Here is a 17527-nt window from a genome sequence, read left to right as displayed (position 1 = left end):
GCCATTTCATTTCCATTCTACCAGGGAGTTATGATCATGTAAGAGGTATTAATTATTAACTTAACAATACTGATCAGATGACAGTACCTACCAAAAACAAGGTTTATGCCTCAGCAGTTATGATTGTAGCTTTGAATCACTCATAGAGCATGATAATTGCATTTTTATGTAACTAGGCAGAAACATATAAGATTTAATAAAATATAATCTCTAGAACAGCTAATTGTTTTAAATGTTTCTCATATGCTATCTCTCACATGATGTGTTCTTTTATAAAAAAAAAAATTTTTTAAGGGCGAACACAGGTGTTTATTAGGGGAAATGCCCGTTCCCCAAAATTAAAAAATTCTAAATTTTTTTTTTAATTATCCATCAACAAAGGAAAAAAATTGAAAGCAAACAGCATAGGTTCCAGAGTCCAATTTCTGTAAGTTTAAGCCATTTTAATGAGATTCATACTTACCTGTTAGAATATTGGTGTTCAAATATATAAAGGCCTGCTTTTCTCTCAAACACTGCATTTTAGTTTTTCTCTGTCCGATTTTCAATTTATCTTGTACCACTGCAGTGCTAAGTATTGTTTTATTCAAATTACATCAAGCTACAAAATAAATATGTTTTGGAAACAGGAAATCTAACAGTCTTACTAGAGCTATGAAAACATGATTGAAAAAATAAAATATGGTTCAACTTTAGACAGGTTGCATAGACCAAAAGAATTTTCAAATTATCAAAGAGACAGACTGCACTTTACAAATTGAACATAGTAGATTTAAAATATTATAATTTGTAATAAACTAAAAAAATATATATTATATATATATATATGTTTTTTATGTTGTATGATATAAAAAGTAGAATATAATATTAAAATTTAAGGAATTTATTCAAAAGCGAAAGAATGAACTACAACTCTGTATAAAGTAATATTTTAATAAGCTTAAAATAAGAATCAAGTAATAAACAAATCAATTAATTTTAATGAAATGAGTGGGGTTCTCTCTTTTTTCATTTTCATATTGACTCTGTCCTAAAGAATAGCCATTTGTGGTAGAAAATTTAGGACACAAGATATGAAGCGTGCATTATCTCATCTTCCATTTGCTTAATGACTATCCTAACAAATAGACATCAGTGTTACAAAACTTTAGACAACTGATACCAAGCATCCCAAGCTTTTTTCATTTAAATTGTTTTGTTTATTACTTGATTCTTATTTATTTTTAACTTACAAAGAAATAACATTATACAGAGTTGTAGTTCATCTTTTGCTTTTGCACAAATGACTTAAATTTAAAGAATATTTTCTACTTTTTAGTTCTTACAACACATAAAGTGTATTTTTTTAGTATTTTAAAATATAATTAATTTTTTTAATATTAATTTTTTTAATATTGCTTTAACGCACCACAGGATCAATTTGTGTCATCAGAAGCATGGATATAACTATAAATTACAAAGAAAATGCTGATTCTCGTAGAATAATTGTTCTTCTACGGTAAATTGTTGTATTGTCATCGGGATTACATATACTAACAAAGTTCAAAAATTATACCACAATTAGAAGTAGGTTAAAATCAACTTACAACATTTGATTACACAGTTATTTAGTTAAAGTGAAGCTAATAAAAGTGTGTTGAAATGACAGGAATGAACAATTTTTTTCAAACAAAATAAATATATATATTCAAATTATGTAAATGTATGAGTTACAAAAGGTTTTCCTCAAAATAATAATTTAACTACTGCTATTATATATTCTGAAATTAAATCATATAGAATTAAAATATTTCAAACATAATCATTCCAATTTTTGTTTTCTCTAAATGGTCAAGTAGAAACAAAAATTGTGTTCAATGTTACAGAAATGACTGAAACAAAAAAAAATGGTTTGTCCATTTCTTCTGAAAAATGTCATCACAACAAATATCCGAAAAATAATTCTTTACTTTTAATAAACAATTTTCACATGTAACAAACTTAGAATATTTCTTAAAGCACAAGTTGATCAATAACATAGAAACTTCTCGCCAAATGACAACAGACACAGTTGCGTCCCTTCAACACAAATAAATTATTCATACAAAAAAAATTTAAAGTATGCCAAACTTGCATATAGAGCAAACAATAATAATAACATAAAGTTTTATGATAGTTCGTCAAGACAAACTACAAATATGTACTTATTTATAACATATTTTTTTACAAATATAATTAAGGAAATGTTGCTTCTGAGTGTCACAGTCAATTGGTTCTGCTGTTTGAAGAATAACATTTATATCGCTGAGAAAATACATATGTATAAACATTTTGATAGGCTTCAAATCAAGAATTAAATGGTATGGTATCATGCATTAGCAGGCCAACTTGCATCAGGAATAACTCAATTTGCAAACAGCTCATAAAACCACTAACTCTGGATAAACTCATCACATGTAGTATATGCGTTTGTGGAATACACTCACTGAAGAAATACAATATTCAATGTTAGGTAAAGTGTTGATTACAGGAAGGTTTTGCTAATCAGCTTTGTAGTTCTATAGAGATCTGCTAATTCCATCACAAATTTTGATATGATACTGTATTTAATTGCAATTTCATATTATACATACTTCTTTGCTGTACTCCTACTGGACGATCTGCTTACAATACAACCAAAAACAATGCTAAAAAAAACCATGATTCTGCATGCAACATCTGAAGAGCAGCTCACTTCCACAGAATTGTTATAAAGAAATTTTTTACATGATATTAACAATGCACTATATCTTATTGCTATATACATGCAGTCAGTTATGTAAAAGTAATTATTTCTTCTCTCAGTCTTCTCATACTAATAACATAGCTTCAAAGCTTGACGAGATAAAACAACCTTAGCACTAATTTGTACAAACTAGAATGGGAAACAAAAAAAAAAAAAAAAATCTGGATTCTGGAAGATGAGTGTTTGTGAGCTGTCAGCAGGCAGCATATAGCTTGCACAGTGGTGAAATACAATGGTTATACAAGTTTACATAAGGGTAGCATGTGCTACAATATTATATTTACAAGAAAATATGATCAACACACTTGCAAAATCACTACTTCTAACTGCTATATGACTCATATAAGAGCTATTTAAGTAACTGAATTCGTACTGAGAAATATTGCAACAAAATGTGGATTTTTAAATAAAATATTTTAATCTAAATGTAACAAAATGATAGGATAGTTTAATATCAAAAAATAAAACACAAGCTACTAAGAGCAAATGGTATCTTTCTGTGGGGAAAAAATGATGTAACTCATGAATAAAAATAATTAAATCATTATTATGGTAGAGCTACAAGAGGATTTACGACATTAAGACTTAAATCAAGGATCTGTTTCCCTCCTCTACAGGAGGTTCTAGGGTATGACTTCTTATTATTCATAGTTTTAAATAAAATATAAAATAATTAATCTAAATAACTTAAAACTTATATCTTTAAAAAAAAAACATTATGAAAGAGATAAAGATTAATAATAACAGTCTTATACATTTCAGTTTCGAAATAATTGCTTGAGGTGTCAACATTAATTAGATTCTCAATAACAGGACCAGTTGAGATTAAGGGAGTACAAACCAGAACTTTAGTAAATTAGACATTTTTAAACTAGGCACTTAAAGAGACAAAACAGAATACTTAAAAAACAAAGTTACTAACGACTGAGTCTTGTACATATAAAAATTTTAACTTACATGAATTTGGATCTTTTCTTAAGTTCTGGGCTCCCCTGCCTCTGTTCTCATTGTAGATTTAACTAGCCATTTTACCTTTAAACAATTATCAACGCGAAATTAATAGAACAGATACCTGGGTGGCCGGTGCCCACCCAGTCATTTTAAAACATTTACATCATAAAACGCCAACTGACATCTCAAACAACCTCGACTCATCACCAGGACGGGCAGGAGCCCGCCCAGTGAGCCTAAACCGAGCTGACTCGAACTTGCGCTTGAAAAGTGTCCGCCATCCCTCCTACTTTCCAGAAGGGTTCGGTGAAGCCGGCCCGACATTTTTAGTCAAGGTACAAACTATCTGAGAGGACCCCACGTTTCTCATGCCAGCATCCAGCCTGTACCAAGAAAGATAGTAATTTGAAGACGTCTATACCGAAAAATTCTGGAAAGCGACATTACTTCCTGCTAACTGAACTCGAGTCCCATTAAGCTAAAATAAAAATAATAAAAACAAAATTTAAAATTTTAATTTCTGCATTCAAATTTAAAATTGAAAGAAAATAATCAAAACACCACCATAAAGTACTGTGAACTGTGAAAGCGGGTTCCCTGTTGGGACTAGAGGCATCAAAGCCTACCTTAATTAAGTTTGACACTTCTTTTAACAAAAACAAAAAAAAAATTGATTTTAAAAATGAAATAACATAATAGACAATAATAATTTATGTACAGACTACAAAAAAATAAAATGTCTCTTTCTTAGGATTGGTTAGACTGTTGTGTCTTCACATAGTGTTATTTTAGAGAGCTGATTGATTTTAATAGTGAAAAGAATTTATTAGTGTAAAAAGTTAATTTAAATTGTCCCAGAAGAATTTTTCTTCTTGTACTAGCTGTTTGATGCACGACACGACTTCTCGACGGCAGGGCTGTCCTGAAGCCGACGACCGACGAACAGCCGCAAGTCCGCCTCGTCTTCAGAACAGGACTCCACGGCAGCTCCACTTCGGAGCCCGGGACGCCCTCACCGCCAGACAACTGCTGTAACAATATCCACAGGCATTATTAGGGACCGGAAAAATTTGCGGGTTCAATGACCTGTAGGATGAACTCCATAGTTCTACGTACACTCGGTCAAATGCCACCCACTCATTGGCTGCTGTCTTGTGAGACGTTCCAGCGTAGCGGCCTGTGATTCGATAAAGCTTTGGTTGGGTGTTTCTCATTGGCCCAGTCATCCAGGAGAGTTGTGAGCCAATGGCAGAGGCAGCACTGAGGTATAAGGATTTGTATGTTAGCCTATCGCGAAATGAATTCGCGAATTTTTCCGGTCTCTAGGCATTATCCTCTAGCCACAACAACACACCACACTCATAACCAAATTACTTTTCAACACATTTCATTGAGATTAAATAATTTTAATTTTGAAAATTACTATTTTTTCCTTCAACATGTTTAAAAATATTTAGATATGCATCATTATATCAAATAAAAAATATAAATTTAAAATTCCTTATAATTCAACTACTATAGGAAACTACAATAGAAAACAATTCCTAAATCAACACGGGGAACTTAACCCAACAAAGCTTAAACTCACCCATGGGCCATGGCCCCCACAAGGATGGGGCTGGATGGGCCCAGCCACGGGATGTGCACTCATTAGAGAGATACTTGAACAACGTTTTGTTTGTGTGCACGGCCGTAAGAGCGCTAGTGTGCTCACTGCTCAATGTTTGTTTATGATTCGTTGCCAAGGATCATTTGTAATGGCGGCAATTTTTCTTTCGTATTTTTGACGTGACAACGTCTAATAAATCTATGAACGCTGGCTGCATGCACGAAAAAGTGTCCCACTACGGATGTGTCCTGTTTGCTCATTGTACGCATGCGTGGCATCTCTCTTCATGCTCATTGTACGCATGCGTGGCATCTCTCTTCCACTCGATTGGAACAACCATCGATTTCACTTTTCAATTATATTTTCGTCTTTTGATTTATTAATATTATGTAATTTAACGATCGTCCACCGATTTTCAGCACAATCGGTACGGTTATTTAAAAGTAATTTAGAAAAATAAAATACGTTTTGAACCAACAATGGTGTTTTACAGTTACACATAATAATTCAAATTACACCCGGGATCTTTTGCACAATGTTTTAAAAAATATTGTAACACATTATAAATAAGTTTGGTGTATTTGGGATGTGTATTTGTTATAAAATCATGTTAATATTATTCCCCTACCGTGAACAAAATTTTTATAAATATATATAACATCTGAAACTACATTACTTTAGTATGGCCTCGTGGGCGTGTGGTTAGCAGACCTAACTCTTACATTAAAGGTTGTCGGTTCAAAACCCAGCAGCTGCGAATTTTTTTTTTTGTACTTGTAAAAATAAATACGGCGTACACAACATTTCAAAAGTAATAAATATATTTGAATTAATGAATGCAAATAAAAGTAAATTTATTAATTCAATTGCACATTTCATTTCACTCCTTTGTATCCATACAAAATAGTGATAATTCAATAAAAAAATGATTCAATTTTATTCATAAAAGTATGCAGAGGTAGATTTTATCATGCAAAAGATAGAAAAATTAAAAAAAAATTCTTCCTCAAAGAATATAATATTTTTAATGCCTAAATGGTGTGGTTGCGAAAACCTATTACGGCTCAGTCTCAGGCCGAATATGATATTTCCTTTTCTTCTGGATCAATAATTTCATCAATGTTTTGTTATGACGTTGTCACGTTAAACTATCGTCCGTAAACCGACTTTACAGACAACCAATTTTTTGTTTAGGACTTTAGGTTATTTGCGTGCTACTTGCTTATTGCTTCGTAGGTGGAAACTGGAAAATATCTGGCGTTTATTTATTCAATTAGTTAGTGGCCATATTTTCATTGAGGTACATTGTTAAATTGAGTATAAAATTACGTATTAAGTAAAATACAATGCCGCCACGTGTACAAAAATGCTAGCTTGTGACATAGGTGGTTTTAGCATAAATAGCTACTTAGGTCATTCTTCCACCAATGTTTATAGGTTTATACGGTTAGTACTGTGCACGGCCACAACAGCGCTGCAAATAGCGTTCTAGCTGTTATTCAGAGAGTGGCCTTTCTATCCCTCCCTCTCTTTTCTATGGGCCCAGCCCTGTTTATTTTTAACTATTATAACATATTAAATATTTTTTTATCTAAAGAGATTTTAGAATATTCAACACCTACAGCTAATTTTATTTTTCTGTGACTATTTTCATTTTTACCTCCTTGTGTGAAATAAATATACATACTCGCTGTGCTTATTTTAAAGTAAAATAATTTTATGAATAAACCTTAGTTTGGACTTATAAAATAGTAACCAAAATTATACCTCGTATTCTCAGGTTAAATAACACTCTAAAAAAGACTGAAGGTAAGAAATAAACATGTAATTATAATGTAGCGCGTTACTGTAAAACTGGGAGGGGGCGGGGCAGTCTCCGATCCTGGGTCCAGGGCTTGTAGTCGAAAGTGGGGGGCCGTGAGTCCCACACAGGAAATTACTCAGGCTTGACTATAGAGGACAGACTTCAGGGAAGGTTCCATGACAACTGGAGACTGTGCCCGACTCAGGATCTCATTCAGTTCCGTCCACAAACAACACAACCGCTTCAATGGTGCGACTGGGTTGCAGGTCTCGTCACACGACCCACCCATACATGTCTTTTTCTGTTTGAGGGCAGCACTGCCACGATGCAAATGGAAATGAAGTACATCCACATATACCTAAAATGCATCGGAAACCTAATATGACAAACAAAATAACTTGATACAATACAAATACATAAAATGATTTGTACCCAAATGTAATTGGAATTGAATAAATAAAACAAAGTAAAATTACATGAAAAAGCATCAAAAGAACCCGTTTTGAAATGAAATAAGAGTATTTTAACTGAATCAAACATTCAATGTTTAAATGCTTAAATTGTAACGAAATAAATAAAAAGGAATGAACTGAAATGTGTGGTAATGTTACCTAAATGTACATCATTTGTATCGTTTCAATACTCCATCTCTCCCTGGAGCCGTCACGGCTACACCACGAGGGTCAACCCACAAATAACTGCAAGTACAGGCTTCCTAGCCAAAGTCACTCTTTTTCTGCCGCTAGAAACAAAGTTTGGTTTGGGCCCAAAACCAAATATTCCTGGCCCACAACCATCAGGTCGTAATCAAAGTTCACCCCGCGATTTCTTTCGTAAGAGAATCCAACCATGAAGACAGATCATAACACCTCCAGCAGGCCACATTCTTGCTTAAAAAATTATCAAATAAACCTTCACACTTCCCTTTTCTTCTGTTCCCTTATCTAGGGTGTCAAGTCCACCAGTAGGTCAAAGTCAGTAGGAAGAGGGGAAAAAGAAGTGACCGGTTTAAATCTCACCCCAAAATCCTAAGCCATATTTAACTAAACTCTTTAACCCATAATAAACTTGATTACTAAAATTTCTAACATAGAAATACTTAACTTAGTTCAAACTTTAAAAATTATTTAAACCCTAACAAAAATAAAATAGACATCCACCCTCACTCCTATTTTTAGAAAGAAAAAAAAACTTTTTTTTTTTAATTAAAAACAAAAATTAGGATTTGTCACAAATGTAAAGAAATCTATCAACCCAAGCTTTAACAAAATTTTATGTCAGTACCTAATAAACTACAAAATTTTGCTTGATTCTCTTGTGAAAAAAAAAAAAAAAAAACTCATAAACACTTTACCAATGCTTTAATGCTAAAATCTAACTTGACAACAAGCCTATTTTTAAAATTTTCAATACTTAATGGTTTTTAAGTTGTTAAACCACAATAAAAGCTTAAACTCTTAACACACATGAAATCAATAAGACAGCACACATCAACACAATGTCCAGTCTGTAAATAAAATTAATTAGAAACACTCAAACTGTCACTTAGTTTAGTCTTCACTATGGTATCGTCCACATAGCTTGTTTCAATAATAATAATAATAATAATAATAATAATAATAATAATAATAATAATAATGAATAAAAAAATTACATTACGTTGTTAAAATCTGTAGTCAGACAAGAAGTTCCATTGAATTCGGATGCCAACTTTTCCATGTCTTCATCTCGATATCTTCTAACATCATGGTCCCTTGTAGGGGAAGGGTAACTGCAACACAATCAAAACAACCATTTGTAATATCCTTGTTCACAAACTCTCAATTATGCTTTTATCCTGCAAAGAAATCAATTAGCACACATTCACCTTGACTGATGATCTTTTATAATTTTTTTTCCTCAAAATCTAGTTAAAAAAAATTTCTTGCTTAAATTATACACTTGTATGTAATTTAATCATTTATTAAATCCTCCTCACATACTTTACTTGAAATAAATTAACTAAACCAGACACAATCATCTACGACAGAATAAAATTTACTAGCATTTCTCTTTATTGGTCCCTACAAATGCATAACTTATTTATCACTTTCACCTTACAAGTTAAAACACTGTGAAATAAAAATAGACAATAAGTATTTCCTTAGTAACAAATTCAAAAATTCTGTTTTACCTTCTAACTTTTCCTTTTATTAAATTACAATAACTTATATTACTCTTAGATGATTACTCTATGTCATTAGGCCTACACAAATTGTATATCAAACTGTCTGTTTCCCAAAACCTCTATGCCTGCATTCAAAATTAGACCATTTATTCCTTACTTATGCTTCTCTGTACCTCATAAATTTATCTATTATTCTCTTAAACACTTTAAAGGATAATTTTATGCAAAAATAGGGGCTTAACCCCAAGCTTTGTTTGTACTTTCACAGGAAACCTGTCTTAAGTCTCAAAAGAGCTGCATAAAAATTAACCTCTTGCTTGCAACTTCATCAAACACGCAACCTTTTCTACGGGCAACAAACCTATCTTTATTCTCTTGGGACTCCAACCCAATCACAAAAATCCTCTTTTTTTTTTCCGGCTGGATTTGACAAGCAACCAATCTCGTGGTACCTACCTATCCTCTAGGCCAATCACTTTAGACAATGGGTGCCTCTTACCATGGTAGCCACTGCTTCTCAAATGGACACTGCACAACTAATATTCAATCAGGCTTAACAGCCTCTCAATTGCATTATACTTATCTGCCCTGACGACTTCATGTGAGGGTTTCTCACCCCACATCACAAGTACAGGCCACACTGAGCTGAAGTTAGCTCTATCCCGCCGCCCGGCACAGAGAGCTCGGGACAACAACGGCCCAAGTCATTCCACGCAACTACGGCAATTTCCGGCCGAGTTTTTATATTTTTACAACGACAGAGCAGGTACATAGTGACTATAGTGACCTTTATACATGTGTGTACCATTAATAAAAGTTAAAAATAGAGTGCGAACCATCGCACAGGTTGCAACCAGAGCTCTGCTGGCGTAGCATGTGTTAAATTCCCCATTGTAAACCCCCAAACCTTCCACCCATCAAAATTGTCATCTTAATTCCTTATAAATGCATTAGGCTTTCTTCCTCCAAAGTTAAATATTTTATTAAAATACTTTATTAAAAATGCAATCTTTTTGTCATATGTACTGTGAATTACAATTTCCTGTGCTTAATCCATATTGACAAATGTGGTGTTATTTTATAATTATGTCCATTTACTCATGTAAACACCATTGCTTCATGGTCGTGCATACACGTCATATGCCCAGTGGCCTTCAAGGGCAAGGCCGTGATCTAGGGTTGTATTTTTTTTTTTTTTTTTTTTACTGAAACTTAACAAATGGATATATGTGTGTGCTAACCATATTTTCTGTTTCAGGTCCAAGTTGACGAAAGTTGGGTGGATAATGTAGGCTACAACTAATGGCTGACGCTTGCCCGCCCTCTCTATATTAAATATCACGTTACTTTCTTGCCTCTTGATGGTGGTTGTGCTGATACTTGGAAGGGCGGTCTGCAACAGTTCGCTGAGTCCCCTCGGCAGAAGGAAGCCGTAGCGCAGATCCGGGCAGTTCTCCTGGCGTCGGACGAGCTCCTCCAGGGTTGGTGGTGGTCCGGGTATCCGCACCAGGGCTGGGAATAACCCCGGCGGAGGCTTCACGGAGGTGACCTTGAGTTTCCTCTGCTGTGCGGCCTGCTGGCATAGATGAATAGCTAGAGGGGTGAGGGATGGGGCTAGACTATTCATTGAAAATGTCGGCATTTTTTACAAGAAAACTTTAATTGACCTGAATGTCATGGCTTTGCCCTAATTTTGAACTAACTGTTTGGAAGGCAACAGTTTTCGGTCCGTTAAGACATCCATACACACATGTAATTATACTTTGTGAATTATTTTATTTCATGATGATGACCTCATGATAAGACACATGTGCAAGCATCATACCTGGTGTTATGTACATGGGGGCTTATGACACACGCATGTGACAAAGACATTTTGTCGGAGCAGCCAGCACTGCTGTACACAACATGCCACAGTCAAGATTAAGACACAATTTGAAATGCATCGCACTTGCAAGTCTCCGAGGCTCACAAATGCGTTACGTGACACCGGTTAGCACCTTCTCAAAACCAAAACGTAAATACGCATAGCTTACCACACATACAGTGTACTGCATCATACCAACTGCTAGTATTCCCACTTATCCAGGACATGCGACGCGTACTCCGATCCAAGTGGCACGAAGAATGTGTCAGGTGCATCTGCAACCACATTCCCAGAGTGAGTTGTAGAAATTTTGTGCTCTCATCACACACTCACACACACTTAATGCCACAAATGACAATCTGATGGAACAGTAGTGTTGTATTTCACCTTCACCCGATACAATAACCACAATTGTGAATGTTCATTCTAGTCCTGTAGTTTATTCCAATCCAATACCAAGAAACAAAACACTACTGTTGTATTTCACCTTAACCCGATACAATAACCACAATTGTAAATGTTCATTCTAGTCCTGTAGTTTATTCCAGCCCAATACCAACAAATAAAACACTATTGTGTTAGTACATGAGCTGCAGTTAGCTCTATCCGGCCGCCCTGAACCGAGAGCTTGGAACAACAACAGCCTAAGTCATTACATTACACACAACTACGGCAACTTCCACCAGAGTTTTTATTTTTCTAAACCCACTTTAGCAACTTTCTCCCACATATCAGGTACATAGCGTCCTTCATAAAAGTGTGTACTATCAATAAAAATTAAATTTAGAGTGCGAACCATCATACAGGTTACACCAAGGACTCTAATAGCATAGAATGTAAACTAACTCTTCGCCGGGAGCCTTAGACTTCAGTTTATACCATTTCTTATGTATCCATGTTTTTTTTTCTTCTCTGTTTCTTACTATTGAAATGTAAAAGTACTCTGTAATATTTAGTTTTTATGGTTGTACAGTATGTTTGTATATATGTATATATTTGTATTAATTGACTTCTTCTATATCCCGGAGTCCTTACCTCCATATAGGATCTACAGATCAAAAACTGAATAAATAAATAAATAAATAAATGTGTGATTTTCATGGGCTGTGTAACAAACCTTATTTTTTAAAACCCACTTTACCAACTTTCTCCCACATAGCAGGTACATAGTATCCTTCATACATGTGTGTACTATCAATAAAAATTAAATTTAGAGTGTGAAGCATTGTACAGGTACCTACCTGCTATGTTGGAGAAAAATCGCAAAGTGGCTTTAAAAAAATACGTTTTATGACACGAGACCATGAAAATCACACATTCGAAGCTATTAGAGCCCCTGGTTGCAACCCGTACGATGGTTCGTATTCTAAATTTAATTCTTATTGATAATACACGCATGTATGAAGGTTACTATGTACCTTCTATATCGTTATTGTCACATATTGTTTAGTAAAAGTATAAAAACTCGGCCGGGAATTGCTGTAGTTGCGTGGAATGACTTAGACCGTTGTTGTCCCAAGCTCTCTGTGCGGGCGGCCAGATAGAGCTAACTTCAGCTCAGTTATTTCACTTCTTTTAAGTTCAATAAAAAGTTTTTACTTTTTTTTCGTTACTTTACTTCAGCTTCGTTTTCTACCTTTAAATATTTATTCGAACAGACGTAAACAATAACGATATACACTGGTAGTTAGCCTAAAATTACCTTGCACCATACTGAGGATAAGTTAGATTCGAATCTGAAAAATTACCGGATCGTACCATAATTATAGTTCTTACCTTAAAAACCCAGTAATTCGTTCGTGCAATGACAGCCTAAGTCAATTCCTTAAATTGATGTGTATAAAATAGGATATATATATACGTTTAAGGAGACCCTTGGGTATACCACACAACCTTCAGAAACGGAGGATATGGCACCATTTTTTTACCACGAGCCCCCCTTTGTGGTAAAAATGTGTTTTTATTTCAGATTTGTAAATAAATAATTTAATAAAAATTAATATAGACAATGGTGCAACATTCCGCTTGGTGCAAACGTTTAAGGAGACACTTGGGAACACCACACAACCTTCAGAACTGGGGGATATGGCACCATTTTTTACCACGAGCTCCCCTTTGTGGTGATTGTGTTTATTATGATCAGACTTGTCAAAAAGAAATTAATAACAATTAAACTAGACAATGGTTAAAGATTAGGCTTGGTGCAAACGTTTATTTATTTACAAGTCTGATCAAAATAAACACAATCACCACAAAGGGGGCTCGTGGTAAAAAATGGTTCCATATCCCCTAGTTTTGAAGGTTGTGTGGTGTACCCAAGGGTCTCCTTAAACGTTTGCACCAAGCCGAATGTTGCACCATTGTCTATATTAATATTTATATACTATCAAAATCACGCTTGTTTTCAAATTCAAATTTCAGTTTCGAATTTTTTTTATCCTAATTAAACATTTATATTTTTATTTAATTTTGAATATCTGACTTGCAAACATGTTATTAATACGTCTAAGTTCATGACCATGCATATATAATTTTTTCCCCTATTTTATACACATCATTTTAAGGAATTGACTTAGGCTGTTGTTGCACGAACAAATTTCTGGGTTTTTAAGGTGTGTACGATAATTATGGTACGATCCGGTAATTTTTCAGTTTCGAATCTAACTTATCCTCAGTTTACACAATGGCCCCCACAAGGATGGGCCTGGGTAGACCCCTGGGTCCAGGGCTCAGCCCCGTTTATTTTTAAATGTTTAACTATTATAATTTTTACAAACTACGTGTATATATATATATATATATACATACATATATATATATATATACATATATATATATATATATACATATATATATATACACATACACATATATATATACATATATATATATATATATATACACACATACACATATATATACATATACATATATGTATATATATATATGTAAATATGTAGGGTAACGGTATATGCGAAAAAAAATGCTAAAAATCCGAAAATACTTTCATTCTATGCTCTTTCACTTCCTCTTTTCAAATCAACCGGCGGAGATAAGAAATTCCAAATACTTTAGGAGATATGGAATTTTTTAATTTTGAACATGTAGAGTAGCGGTATTTGCGAAAACAAAATTCTAAAAATCTGAAATTACTTTTTTTATATACTCTTTCACTTCCTCTTTTCATTAAAACCGGCGGAGATAAGAAATTCCAAATACTTTAGGAGATATTGAATTTTTAAATTTTCATCACAATACCTGTGAATTCAGGCGGCCACCATTGTTTCTTGTTTACGAGACGAGTATGATTTTTTTTTTCCGCGACGTAGGTGAACGACTACATTGTTGCTTGTTTAGGAGTATCTATTAAAATCTGAAAATATTATTACTATAGTTATGTTATGTTAGGTTAGCTACATTAAAACACTTTAAAACACTATGGACGGTTAGTTAGGTTAGTATATCTACATTAAAATAAACAGAGAAATATAAATATTAATAAATAAACCCGAGGTTGGCCGAAGGTAAATTGTTCGGGTGTAATCGGGAATGGCGAACTTTATGTGCATCTTGATTTACCGTTCGTGAATGCCTAATTAATTAAAATGGTCGATTAGGTCAGGTCAGTTACATTATAAATACTTTCAAACTAAGCAGACATTAAAAATAATATAAATTAATTTTAATGGTTGTTTAGTTTTAAAGTATTTATAATGTAGCTGACCTGACCTAACAAACCGGGACAAAGGATGAACGGTAGGAACTCACGTAATTTTTTTTTTACTCATTACTTGCGCAACAAATAAAACATTAAAATTTGAAACGTTAAAAACTCACCTACGTTAGAGGCGGCTACAATTCCTTTGCCATTAGTAGAAAATGATGTAGTCGTTCTACCTACGTCGCGAAAATAAAAAAAATCATAAACGTAAACAAGCAACAATGGTCGGTATTGTGATGGAAAATAAAAATTCGATATCTCCTAAAGTATTTGGAATTTCTTATCTCCGCCGGGTTTATTGAAAAGAGGAAGTGAAAGAGCATAGAATAAAAGTATTTTCGGATTTTTAGCATTTGTTTTCGCATATACCGCGACTCTACATATTTACCTAATTTTTATCTTAGTGTGTGAAATAAATATAAATACTTGCTGTAGTTATTTTAAAGTAAAATAATTTTATAAACAAAGCATAATTTGGACTTATAAAATAGTAACAATAATTATACCTACCGTGTATTTTCAGGTTAAATAAAAAATAACCATGCAATTATAATGCAGCGCGTAACTGTAAAATTGTTAAACTATTCACTTACTTGCATACTTTCCCCTTGTCCTGAAACAAAGTTAGACATACTAATTTAACACTAAATTATTTTTTACAACTCATTTACCATACACAAATGCTCCTAGATGATGGCAAAGTCACGGCACGTGGCTATGTTTATCGTCAGTCAGCGTAGCCAGGCTCCAGGCCTGCCAACTGTAGATACTCCTGTTGCCAACTGTTGCTAATCTCGGCCACTTATCACCAGAGAGCAGCACATACCACGTACGTTCTGCGCGACTACGCATACATGTGTGGAAAAACTCTCAACATTTTTTTACTAACATTTCAGTTTCTTTATAATTGTACATCCGTTTGTAACGTTCATTATAAACCAATTTGTATCTTGCTATCAATACACTGGTACGTAAATCTAACTTAATGTAACCCATAAGACAATTATTATCTCCTGACGTCACGTAAACAAATCAAACTTCACTGTAAAACAGAGCCCAAATTAAAACTAAAATAATGAAATTTAAATCTCTCATTCAATAGTCTTTAAATTAACTTTAATAACTTACAGTAATTTAGATTATCATTACAACTTACGAAAATTAAATTTAATAATTAAAGGTGCTAACTTAAACTTTAAAATATTATGGCTACGTTTCAACTGTCAAAACAACATGCACTAACAACAAACAAGGGGAAGCCTACGATTCACTCATCCTTCTGGACATACCCGAATACTCACGTTGGCAAGCCTTCTTTCAACAGACGAGAGAGCCAAACGTCCGATCGTTCATCTTCGGTTGTTTTTTTCATTGTAAATAAATATACAACTCATGATAACTAATGGTCAATTAGGTTAGGTTAGCTACATTATAAATACTTTAAAACATTGTGGACGGTTGATTTGATTAGGATAGCTACATTAAAAATACTGCGAAATCATGTAAACGGTTGCCTAGCGCTGGATAGCTACATATTAAAAAGTTATTTGCTAAGCAACAATAAAATGATTTTACAGTATTTTAAATGTAGCTATACTTAACTAATATAACCAACCATCCACAATATTTGAAAGTATTTATAATTAATTCTTGCTAATTTTAAGAATGACATCTTATAACTTAAACCCGCGCATTTGGAGAATAAATGCCCGCGATTTTTTTTTCCCCCAAATAAATACGCCTTATGTGGTACGGGAAAAAAAAGCGAGCATGAACTGAAGAAGGCTTGCCAACGTGAGTAAACGAGAGAGCCAAAACCCGAAGTTCCCCGAAGTTCATGTTTTTTTTTCCGTATCTTTAATGTAGCTATCCTAACCAAATCAACCGTCCAAAATGTTTTAAAGTATTTATAATGTAGCTAACCTAACCTAACTGACCATTAGTATCCTTTTATCAACACCGCCATATTTATTTACAATGAACAAAAAAAAAAAACAACGGAAGATGCACGATCGGATATTTGGCTCTCTCGTCTGTGAAAAGAAGGCTGCCCGCCTCCCACATGCTACCAAAAATAATCTACCTAGGTATCTGAAATGTGTTTATGTTCAAACGCAAATAAAAATTTTCACTCTACATTCGTAGTTACATTCCTCGTCCGGAAAACAAACTAATAGGCTACGTTAAAACATCCTTAGTAAATTTATCATAAATTAATGACAATAGCCTACCTGTCAGAAAAAGAAACCTTCTAACTCACAAACAAACATGTTAACAAGTAGTCATACCTCCAAAAACGAAACTAACCGGCGCCACCATCAAATGTAACAAAATGTGGAGGTTTAAATAAAAAAAATCTAAATATTACAAAGTAAAAGGGTAGTTTAGCATCCAACAATAAATTACCAGCTAATTGTACAAAAATTTATTACTTCAGTTTTCATGCCATTTTTTTTTTACACTTTTGGAGTAATTTGAATAAAAGCTCACGGCAAAGGTTTTAATACCTCTTTCAGCCAGAGGATACACAAAGCGCTAAGTTATTTTCGCGACTTTGAACAGCGCTTTAATTACCGGCGACAGAAGAACTGACTGCAGCGGGGATTTAGAAAAAAAAATTCTGCTCGCCTGGGCGCGGGATTAG

At 33.7% G+C, this 17527-nt stretch overlaps 1 long non-coding RNA gene across 4 annotated transcripts; it reads right to left on the bottom strand.

Moving 5' to 3' along the window:
• Positions 1-1929: 1929 nt before the first annotated feature.
• Positions 1930-16577, bottom strand: LOC134540029 (uncharacterized). Of its 4 annotated transcripts, XR_010076390.1 has the most exons (6): positions 16185-16577; positions 15555-15727; positions 11332-11437; positions 10643-10868; positions 8788-8899; positions 1930-4744 (listed from the first exon to the last, which is right to left on the bottom strand). It is a non-coding gene; the product is annotated as an uncharacterized LOC134540029 (long non-coding RNA). The 4 variants fall into 4 exon arrangements; XR_010076388.1 differs by lacking the exon at positions 16185-16577 and having other exon boundaries at positions 15477-15932; XR_010076387.1 differs by lacking the exon at positions 16185-16577 and having other exon boundaries at positions 15555-15932.
• Between the last annotated feature and the right edge of the window lie 950 nt (positions 16578-17527).

The sequence above is a fragment of the Bacillus rossius genome, chromosome 16 (assembly GCF_032445375.1).
Source record: "Bacillus rossius redtenbacheri isolate Brsri chromosome 16, Brsri_v3, whole genome shotgun sequence".
Lineage (NCBI taxonomy): Eukaryota > Metazoa > Arthropoda > Insecta > Phasmatodea > Bacillidae > Bacillus > Bacillus rossius.
This window is presented reverse-complemented; position numbering and strand designations above follow the sequence as displayed.